This window comes from Silene latifolia, chromosome 5, assembly GCF_048544455.1.
Source record: "Silene latifolia isolate original U9 population chromosome 5, ASM4854445v1, whole genome shotgun sequence".
Classification (NCBI taxonomy): Eukaryota; Viridiplantae; Streptophyta; class Magnoliopsida; order Caryophyllales; family Caryophyllaceae; genus Silene; species Silene latifolia.
In genome coordinates, this window is record NC_133530.1 from 23,908,703 (window position 1) to 23,918,949 (window position 10,247).

Sequence of the window (10,247 nt, forward strand, 5' to 3'; positions counted from 1 at the left end):
TTCTTCTCGGGCTTCAGTCGGTCGACCAATGTGGCCAGTCGATCGACCATACCGAACTTAATTCTCTCTTCTTTTTCTCTTTTTTTTTTTCGAATCATTTTTTTCTTTTCTATTTCTGTTTTTTTCTCTTTTTATTTTCTTTCAACTTTTTCATCTTCCCAACATCATCTCAAAATGAGCATTAGCTACCAAAAAGAAAGTAACAATCCCAAGAACATAAACTACTAGCTTGACAAGGGCAGGCTAAATGTAGGATGTAGTAACGGGACAAAAAGCTATTTTTGGCAGTGTGGAGCTTATGGGCAAAATGAATAAAGGAAAACCTCTACCACATGTGTCAACAAACCACAAACCGAATGCATACAGGTATTAAGCAGATTAAGTTCATATTTATGCACATTGATGCAACATGTCTTACAAGGAGTAACTACTCACAATCTAGATAAACTGGTCATGAATGACACCAGTTATAAGCTCTAATCCTCAGAAATATAAATAGCTTACCAAAAATCTAAGTCAAGTCTCAAGTTCAGCAAGAAATTTAACGAAAACTCGTAGACTATGCATATATGATTCTACTAATAACATGTCAATTAGCAAGGCTTAGGCATAAATAGATGCAAATGCAATATCATCATTGAAATACTACCGTTCCGACTCGACCTATATGCTAAAATAGACGTGCATTTTTTGAAATTTTCAAATTTTTTTTTGTGTTTTGTATATATATAGGAAATGAAATAAACAATGCAAAACAAAAATGTAAACGTGAATGCAAGCAAATGAAATGCAACGCAAAACCCTTCCCCAAACCAAATCGCACAATGTCCCCATTGTGGAAAATCATGTAATGAAATAAAAAGGGAAATGGGAAATTGTGATAAATAAATAAAAATGACATGAAATAAGGATTCAGAAACTCACAAGACTTTAAGCGCAGCAAAAGGAAACCTCCCCAAACCAGCGTGAGCTAGGAGGTTTCAGTAGCCAGCAGTGCTACCATAGGTACCTGAAAAGACATACAATACCACGCGTAATCTCGAGAAAACAATAATGAAACGCAAAATTATGTGCAAAACGGAAGAAAACAGAAATTAATCGGAGAATAAAGTAGAGAATAAACTCCCTCAATTCGGCAAATCGATCAAACACAGCAGGGGAATGATCGAAAACAGGTACAGCAGCGGACATCGGTCGATCGACCACCTTACCCAGTCGATCGACCAGGCTGAACAGGAACAGAAACTCCTGGAAGTCGCAGCTCAGTCGATCGACCATACTGGCCAGTCCATCGACCGAAAAACCTGCTGTAACTTTCTGATTTCTTTGAATTAGCTCAATAAAGTGAGCTAACATGGTCTTTTAACCTGCAAATGCACATAATACCGCGCCCAAAATTGCGCAAAACCCAAAACAATAGTCTAGAGGTCTTAAAATCTTAAACAAACTTATAAAATGCAAAGTTCGCGCACACAAAAGCAAAGAAAAAGAGTTTAACGAAAGCAATAAAATGTTTTGTAAAGCATTTGATCAACTAATAGTTGATCAAGAACGGCCACAGAATGGCCCACTTGCTTGGCTCCTGGCTACAAGAAGTAGCCTCAACAGTGCTCATCTTCTCAGCTTCACTCTTCTCAACTCCAACATCCGCAGAACTCAACGGATCAACAGCTTCAACATCCTCCCAAGCAACGACCTCTTCTGGCTCATCAAAGTCCAAGTCGGACTCCCTTACTTTGACTGGCTCATCATCAAGCTCCTCGTCAGTGCCATAGCTAAGACATCCTAAGCCACCTCTTGAAACGATTGGCTCCTTCACAGCTGGAGCAACATGCGGCTCTTCCTTCCCCAAACCAGCTCCTGCAATATCTAAAACAGCCGAATCTTTCTCCAACTTGCTCCCTATCTGGGGCGGAGGTGTTACAACAGGAATAGGTGTAGAGACAGGCATATCAGAAAGCACAAAATAGGATCTCTTTTCAGAAACCGTATTACAAGTGACCGGCCACATGGGGTCTTTCTTCTTAGCTGTCTGGGCAAAGACAATGGAATGCTTCCCTACTTTGAAAGTCAAAGTACCTGAACCAACATCTATAACTGCACCAGCAGTGTGCAGAAATGGTCTACCCAAAATGATAGGAATATGGGCATCCTCAGGCATATCTAGTACAACGAAGTCAACAGGGAAAAAGAACTTGCCTATTTGCACGGGAATGTCCTCTAAGACTCCTATAGGCTGGACCGCAGAACGATCAGCCATCTGTACTGTCATATTGGTAACTGCAAACCTAGTCAATTTCAACTTCCTAGCAAGACTCAAGGGCATTACACTAATACTGGCTCCTAGGTCACACAAGGCCTTCTCAATAGAAAAGGTGCCAATACTACATGGAACTGAAAAACTACCTGGGTCTTCTAGCTTATGAGGTGCAATGTGGGTCAGATAGGAACATGACTCCTCAGTTAGTGCGACAGTGTGCACAGTTTCAAGTGACTTCTTTTTAGATAAAAGTTGCTTCATAAATTTCATGTAAGCAGACACTTGATTAACTAACTCGAGAAAAGGAACTTGTACGTTTAAGCTACGAATAACATTTTCAAATTTATTAAACGATACCTGTTCCGTCGTCGGCACCAATCTCTCCGGATAAGGGGCTGAAAGAAGCAACTTAGCCCTCTCCTCTAAGTCTCTCATGCCGGCATCGGTGCATTTAGGCTGAAAATCCACTACCTTCTCTTTGTTGAAGCTTGACCCTTCCTCAGACCGTCTCAGAAATGACCCATTAATCGTTGTCGGGTCATATTTCGGATCCGGGACCGACCCATTAGCAATCGGGTCTTGCCTCAATATTTTCGGAGTAGTCGTACCCCGAAACAAGTGATCCCTCAAGTTGTTAGGCATTGGAGGACGAAATTGTTCAATATCAGCAGCGTCCTCAGTCGATCGACCATGTTGCTCAGTCGATCGACTGAGTTCTACAGTTCCAGAAGCTTTTTTAATCTGCGCTTCAGTCGATCGACCGGGTGTATCAGTCGATCGACTGATATACCTGGTAGACGTCCTTTTCTTGCTATTGTTCGGTACAGCTTTGTTCTTGCTTGGTTCCGCCTCACCTTTTTCAGCGACATCCTCAACCATAGCGGGCCCATCAAGGTTAGACCCACTCCTCAAAGTAATGGCATGAAGGGTCTCATTTTGGTCCGTCTGCGTCGGTAAATGTCCCGGAGCTCGAGTTGTATTCTTGCTAACCAATTGGGCAATTTGGCTTTCCAACATTTTCATCCCGGCCTCTCTAGCTTGAGACTCTTTCAGCAACAAGTTTTTCAACTCATTGAAATCAAAACTTTGGGATTGCTGCTGCTGCTGAGGGATATACGGAGGCTTTTGATATGGCTGTTGCTGCTGCTGCTGTGGAGGTGGAGTTGGGTTTAAGACATTTTGGCTACTCCACCTCAAGTTTGGATGGACATTCGGCTCATAATAAGTGTTTGTCTGCCTATATTGTTGAAAGGCAGCAAAAGACTCATAGGGATGAGGACAATGATCTGAAGCATGTCCCTCAGCTCCACATCTTTTGCAGACGAAAGGACCGTCTGACACAGCATTCATATGGTAGATCCCTCCTTTTGAAGCTCCTCCCAACTCGTACTTATCAAATCTCGCCGTAAGAGCCTCTAATGCAGCTACAGAAGGGGATTCAGCCCTCCTCCTTTGATTTCCCCTGGAATTTCCATACTCAGCTTTATGGGTGGCCAAATCATCAATAATTTTCCACCCCTTAGTCTCTCCCATATTTTCATGGAATCTGCCACTAGCTGCAGCATCCAAGATAGCCCTCTGATCGTCGTACATCCCATTATAAAACTGGTTGCATAGACTCCACTTTTCAAACCCATGGTGCGGAATAGTTCGCACCAGCTTCTTGAAACGGACCCATGCCTCATGAAAGTTCTCATCAGGACCCTGTTTAAAGCTCGTGATCTGAGCTCTAATGGCATTCGTCTTCGAGGCAGAGAAATATTTCTTGTAGAATGCCAAGGCCAGCGAATTCCAGTCCGTTATCCCATGAGCAGCTCGATCCAGGTCTCTGTACCACTCCCTTGCAGCATCACGAAGAGAGAATATAAACATGGTCTCTTTCACCTGGTCCTAGGTCACACCGGTTGGTGGGGGTATGGAACATCAATAATCAATGAATGTCTCCATGTGCTTAGCTGCATCTTCATTTGCAGCTCCCCCGAATTGGTTTCTCTCAACCAAGTTGATATAATAAGGTTTCGGCTCGAATTTTCTGTCTGTCCCTGGTAATGCGAATCCCTTGTAGAGATTCGCAGCTGTCGGCTCAGAGTGACTAGCTATACTCGCCTCTTCAGCCATTTCTAGAAAATCTAGAGAAGTGACGATTTCAGCTGATGAAGTAGAAACCAGAGATGAAGGTGGATCCTCCTAAAATAAAGCGTTCTCGTAGTAACTAGACAGAGTACTCAGCTCTTCCTCTGTCGGCAATACTCTAGATGATCGTCTCAACTCGCGCAAAGTCTTCTCAATCTCAGGATTGAACGACAGTAATTCACCACCCTGTGACCTGCGCATAAGAGGAAACTACAAAAAGAATATGAGAATAGTTTAAGGAACAGATGTCCCTTAAACTAAGAGAAAGACTAAAAATAAAACAACTAAAAATTTTAAACAATTGCCTCCCCGACAACGGCGCCAAAATTTGATGCCCGTCGTTGTGTGCACCAAAAATAAAATTTATAATTCCTAACTACAACTATAGATAGCGGTAGCAGGGTCGAACCACAGAGAGGCAGATGCAATTAGTAGTTGTTCTATTTAAGTCAAAAGGTAAAAGTGTGTGGGGGTTTTGATTGAGTTGATCTATAACTAAAGGCAGAAAGTGAAATATAAACTAATTAAACAGAAAAAAATCAATTAATAAAAGGGTGCTAGGATGGTCGGTTCACTATAGTTTCGGCGACAGTATACCAGATAGGTCTAAATCAAACACGTGAGACGGGAAAAATAAGAAGTCCTCTCGGTCCACTCTTAACAGGTAGCATCTTTCGATCTCGCTACAGGTCCCTAATATCACTAATACTAACTTTCGTTCTGAAAAGTGACTAAAAAGGCTAAATTAACTCATCTTTCGATCTCATTAATCTAGTCGTCTTAATTAGGTAGTCTATTTCTCTCCCCTATCTTTCGATCTTATTGGGTCGGCCAAATACTAAGCATCTAACTAGTCGCATGCATTAGATTCGTTAAATATGGAAATTAAAATAATTAAAACGAAATAAATCTCACGAGGTCAGTCGATCGACCAGGTAGGGCGATCGATCGACCGACACGCGATTTCAGGCCAAACTATTCTAATGCCGCCTAACCTACAGATTCCCTACATCCTAGCACGAACTATTTAGCTACTCATGATATTGGTAAAAACAACAACAAGATTAACGAAATAAACTACTGAATTCATGCTTAAATTAACGGAACAAAAGATTAGCATAAAACGATAATTATGGCTTCGGGAAACTAATCTTTCAATTCTAGCTATGAACGAAATAAGCAATAAAATAGAATATTAAAACAGAGAAATACCGAACGGAATTGCGGAGGAAAGATTAAAAACCGGATGCCAAAAGTAAATTGTATTGAATAATCGAACTTGAATGCTAAACCCTAATTGTTTTATGATCTAAAACTGATAAAAACTGAATGAATCTCAATGCCTAAAGCATAATGTCAGGTTACCCTATATAGGAATATAACGTAACTTTATTCTCAAAACCTAAAACACATTGGGCTTCCTAATCCTCGTTCTATTAATTCACGCAGATTAGCGGTGTGGTCGATCGACCACTGTGACCGGTCGATCGACTGGGCTGTGCTAAACAGTAGCTTCTGTAAGTCGTGGTCTGGTCGATCGACCATGAAGGCCAGTCGATCGACTGCTCTAGCTGATAGTCCGCTTCTAATTCTTCATAAAATTATCTTTCAGGCCTCGAAATGCGCACCAAGCTCGTTTCTTGAGTAAATACTTCACGTCAAATGCAATGCAAGATACTCGGGGACGGATTTAGCTCAATTTCCGCTGGATTCTTCACATTTCTGCAATAATGTACAAAAACACGAAAGTAGACGGAAATAGGGAGAATAGTAGCATAAACTACATAAATGAGCTCTGAAATGCGTGTAAAATGGGGTGTAAAACATCATATTTAGGACACGCATCAACTAGAACTGGAATCTCCCAAGTCAGTCAAAGACATTCAAAAACAGACAGGACGAGTTGCAGCCTTGAATAGATTTATTTCCAGATCATCAGTAAGGTGCAAGGCATTCTATGACCTACTCAGGAAAAACAAGGCATTCAAATGGTTGCCTGAACATGAGACAGCCTTCCAAGAACTCAAAACATACCTAACTACACCTCCACTACTTGCCAAACCAGACAAAGGAGAACCCCTGACGGTCTACCTATCTGTCACAGAGACAGCAATAAGTGGAGTCCTGACCAAAGAAATTGACGGCCAACAGCATCCAGTCTACTATGTAAGTAAGAGTCTCCTAGGCGAAGAAACCAGGTATGGCTTACTTGAAAAATATGTACTTGCCTTAGTAATGTCCTGTACCAAACTTCGACCTTATTTTGAGAGTCACCCAATTATTGTAAAGACCAACCTGCCTATCAAATCTGTCCTGAGAAAGCCTGAATTATCAGGCAGAATGGCAAAATGGTCAAGACAAATTAGCACCTATGATATAACCTTTGAACCCAGGACAGCAATTAAATCTCAGGCATTAGCAGACTTCGTGGCTGAATTCAGTCCTACCCTGGAACCAGACCTCATAAAAGAGGTTAATCACCTTGACACCCATAAGACAGACCAGGAATGGACTCTACACGTAGATGGAGCAACAAATATGAAAGGCAGTGGCCTAGGACTAGTCTTGAAATCACCACAGGGAGACCTAATTGCACATGCTATTAGTTGTGAATTCAAAGCCACAAATAATGAAGCTGAATATGAAGCCCTGATTGCTGGACTAAAGGTATGTATAGAACTCGGTGTAGCAAACCTCAAGGTAAAAACTGACTCTCTCTTAATTTCCAACCAAGTAAAAGGAATATATGCAGCAAAGGATTCAAAAATGATGCTCTATTTAGAATATGTCAAAAACCTTTGCAAAAAATTCAAAACCTTTGACATTGACCAAATACCAAGGGACTTAAATACCCAGGTGGATGCCCTAGCCAGCCTGGGATCAAACTTCAGCCCTGCTGTGTTTGACAAAATACCCATCATCCACCTATTGGAACCAACCATAGAAAGGCCTGATCAAATTTGTCCCATCCAGGAAGACACAACCTATTGGACTAAACCTTACTATGATTGGTTCTTACAGGGGATACTCCCTAAAGATAAAAACGAAGCAAGGGCCCTGAAAATCAAAGCATCCACTTATACGATTATAAATAACACGTTGTTTAAAAAGTCTCAGTGGGACTGGACAGGAGCCGCCATACCTGGCGCTTTGGTGAGAAACGAAACAAGCGTTTGCATTTTGTATGGAGTCGCCACCAATTTTTATGGGAAATTGGAACCGTTCGAATACCTCGTGTCATGTCAAGACACAAAGTACTGACATGAACACTAAGCAATCGTTACCCTTAGCATTCTATGTCTAGAATGACTCTCGTGGATGCCAATGAACACGGGTGCTCACAGAGATCTGGAGTAAGGGGTGAGGGTACGTATTAGGAAGCTCTTTTGATCGAACACCTAATCCCGCCCGCCTCGATAGCGGCCTCTACTAATGGTTAGGGAGTTTATTCGTACTCGATATATTGTCGATTATATGCATGCAATGCAACATCCAAGTTTTAATCCTAGCATGTGAGAATTAGACTAAGTCGGTGAGACAAGTAATTTATCATACAATTGATGTCAAAGTAGGATTTAAGGTTCAATTACATGTGAGACATACAAACAATAAATACAATAATTATAAATTAAAAATAATGAAAATTACAATAATTACAATGGAATAGGCGATTTATGTCGAAAATACCTTTAAAACGGATAATTTGAGAAAAAGGAATAAAGAATAAAATTAACGAACAAACAGAAGGTGATAATACGAATAATAGTTAATTAATACGTAATTAATAAACTATGTCAAGGCAAAGACGGAGTTCAGGGACAGAACTCAGCCAGGAACAGGCGCAGCAGAGCTGCGTCCTTTGGAATAGGCGCAGCAGACGCTGCGTCTGTTCCTTGGCTCAGTTCTGGCTGTGAAGCCGTAATTGCAAGCCGTTAATTCAATTTGGTGATTTTAATGATGGATTAAATTATTTACTCGGATGAAAGTGATTAACATGTTATTTAACATGTGAATGGGTCATAAAAACAGCAAAACATGAGTGAGACGGATGCAAATGAATTAATTACATGAAGTGAACGATATTAATTAGTGAAAAGAATATTAATGAGTCCTCTATTGAAATCAATTAACTAGATGATATATGACGAATATGCGATGAACATGTGAATAAACAGATGAAAACTATATCAAAGACGAATTCCAGAAACTCAATATGAACAAATTGAATCTCTACAACCCGGAATTGAATTTAATGACGAAAACCCGCAAATATTGGATTATTTGGGATTAAAGTCGGTATTTATGAATTAAACATGTGAATGAATGATGAATAATAATATACATGTGATTATTAAACTATTGTATCGAAGAATTAAAGAAAACAAGTGAAAACAAATAATCAAAGACGAATTTCAGAGGACGAAGGAAGAAGAAAAGAAGCAGGAACTGCGGCAGCCTCACGAAGAGGCGCAGCGAGAATCGCGCTCCTTCGAAGAGGCGCAGCGATTCTTTGCGTCTTTTCTCGATCGATCTTACGAAAATTAAATAAACGAGGTTTTAAAGACGGTTTTAGAAATCGGTTTTAATGGTATTTTCGACGTAAACCTTACAATTGTGATACGATAATTAAAAATACAATAAATAAACAAGGATTATACACCCTCAGACTTACATGTTGACGAAACGAGAAGAACTAAGATATCGATTAGTGATGCTCGACGCGAATGCAAAGAAAGTGCCCTCGTAAGAGGAAAACGATTGATTAATTAAGTTGATTATTGGTGTAGTTGGTCAAATTGGTCGGTCATGCAACGGAGAGGCTGGTACTCAGAAAGATCCGAGCTTACGTGGTCGAATGTTCAAGCACGTAGGCGCCAATAAGTAAGAACAAAGTCTAGAATGCAAAGGGAGAAGAGAAGGGCGGACACTCGCGTGAGAAATATGAGGAGCGAAAGCTCCTATTTATACTAATCACGTGAAGGAATTAGGGTTTCGGAGACTCTTTGGAAGTGAATCTCGGAAAGATATGAAAAAGATACGAGAAACATACAGAAAAGGGCCTGGGAAGAGGCGCAGCAGCCACTGCGTCTCTTGGAAGAGGCGCAAAGACTGGCCGCGTCTATTCCCAGGAGGTTTCCTCCTGCTGAAGAAAGATTTCCGCGTTTGAGTTATGGTAGGACGGAAATAATTCGATCTTCCTTAATATTAAATATGAATATTACGGGATATTATTTGCCAAAAGATAAAATTTGTGAAATATGGAATAGAAATATCCGGAACATTCCAGAACATTCCGACTCGGGATTTAACAGTTATCAGAAAATGGAGACGGTTTTTGACCCGGACTCCGAATGTACTCTAATTACTGCCAAAACGACCGTATCGACGCGTAGATGACATCTAAGAGGTCGACATTGATATTTGAGCAATCACTTGACGATAATCTTACGAACTGTCACAAATCGTTCCGCGTATCAAACATGCGGCCCAATCATCACCGGGTGGTTTGCGAGGGGTGCAGAAATGAGGTATCTACAGGACCTTACCTACGTTGCCTGGAACCAAATGAAGCCAGACAGGTCATAGAAGATATACATGAGGGATACTGTGGAAATCATAAAGGTGGCAGAAGCCTGGCAAGCAAAGTCCTCGGACAAAGCTATTTCGCCAACCCCGAGAGCCGATCGCATAGCATATAGCTCCAAATGTGAAGCCTGCCAAATCCACTCCCCTTATATCCATCAACCATCAGAGCTACTACATTCCATCTCAGCCCCCTGCCCATTCATGAAATGGGGCATGGACATAGTAGGCAAATTACCTCAAGCGCCTCGACAAAAAGTTTTCATGCTAG

General features: G+C 41.0%; 1 non-coding gene across 1 annotated transcript; it reads left to right on the forward strand.

Annotated features, from left to right (window-relative positions):
- The first annotated feature begins 3,890 nt into the window (after nucleotides 1-3,890).
- LOC141658321 (small nucleolar RNA R71) lies at nucleotides 3,891-3,997 on the forward strand. The gene has a single exon (XR_012549213.1). It is a non-coding gene; the product is annotated as a small nucleolar RNA R71 (small nucleolar RNA).
- Nucleotides 3,998-10,247: the final 6,250 nt, after the last annotated feature.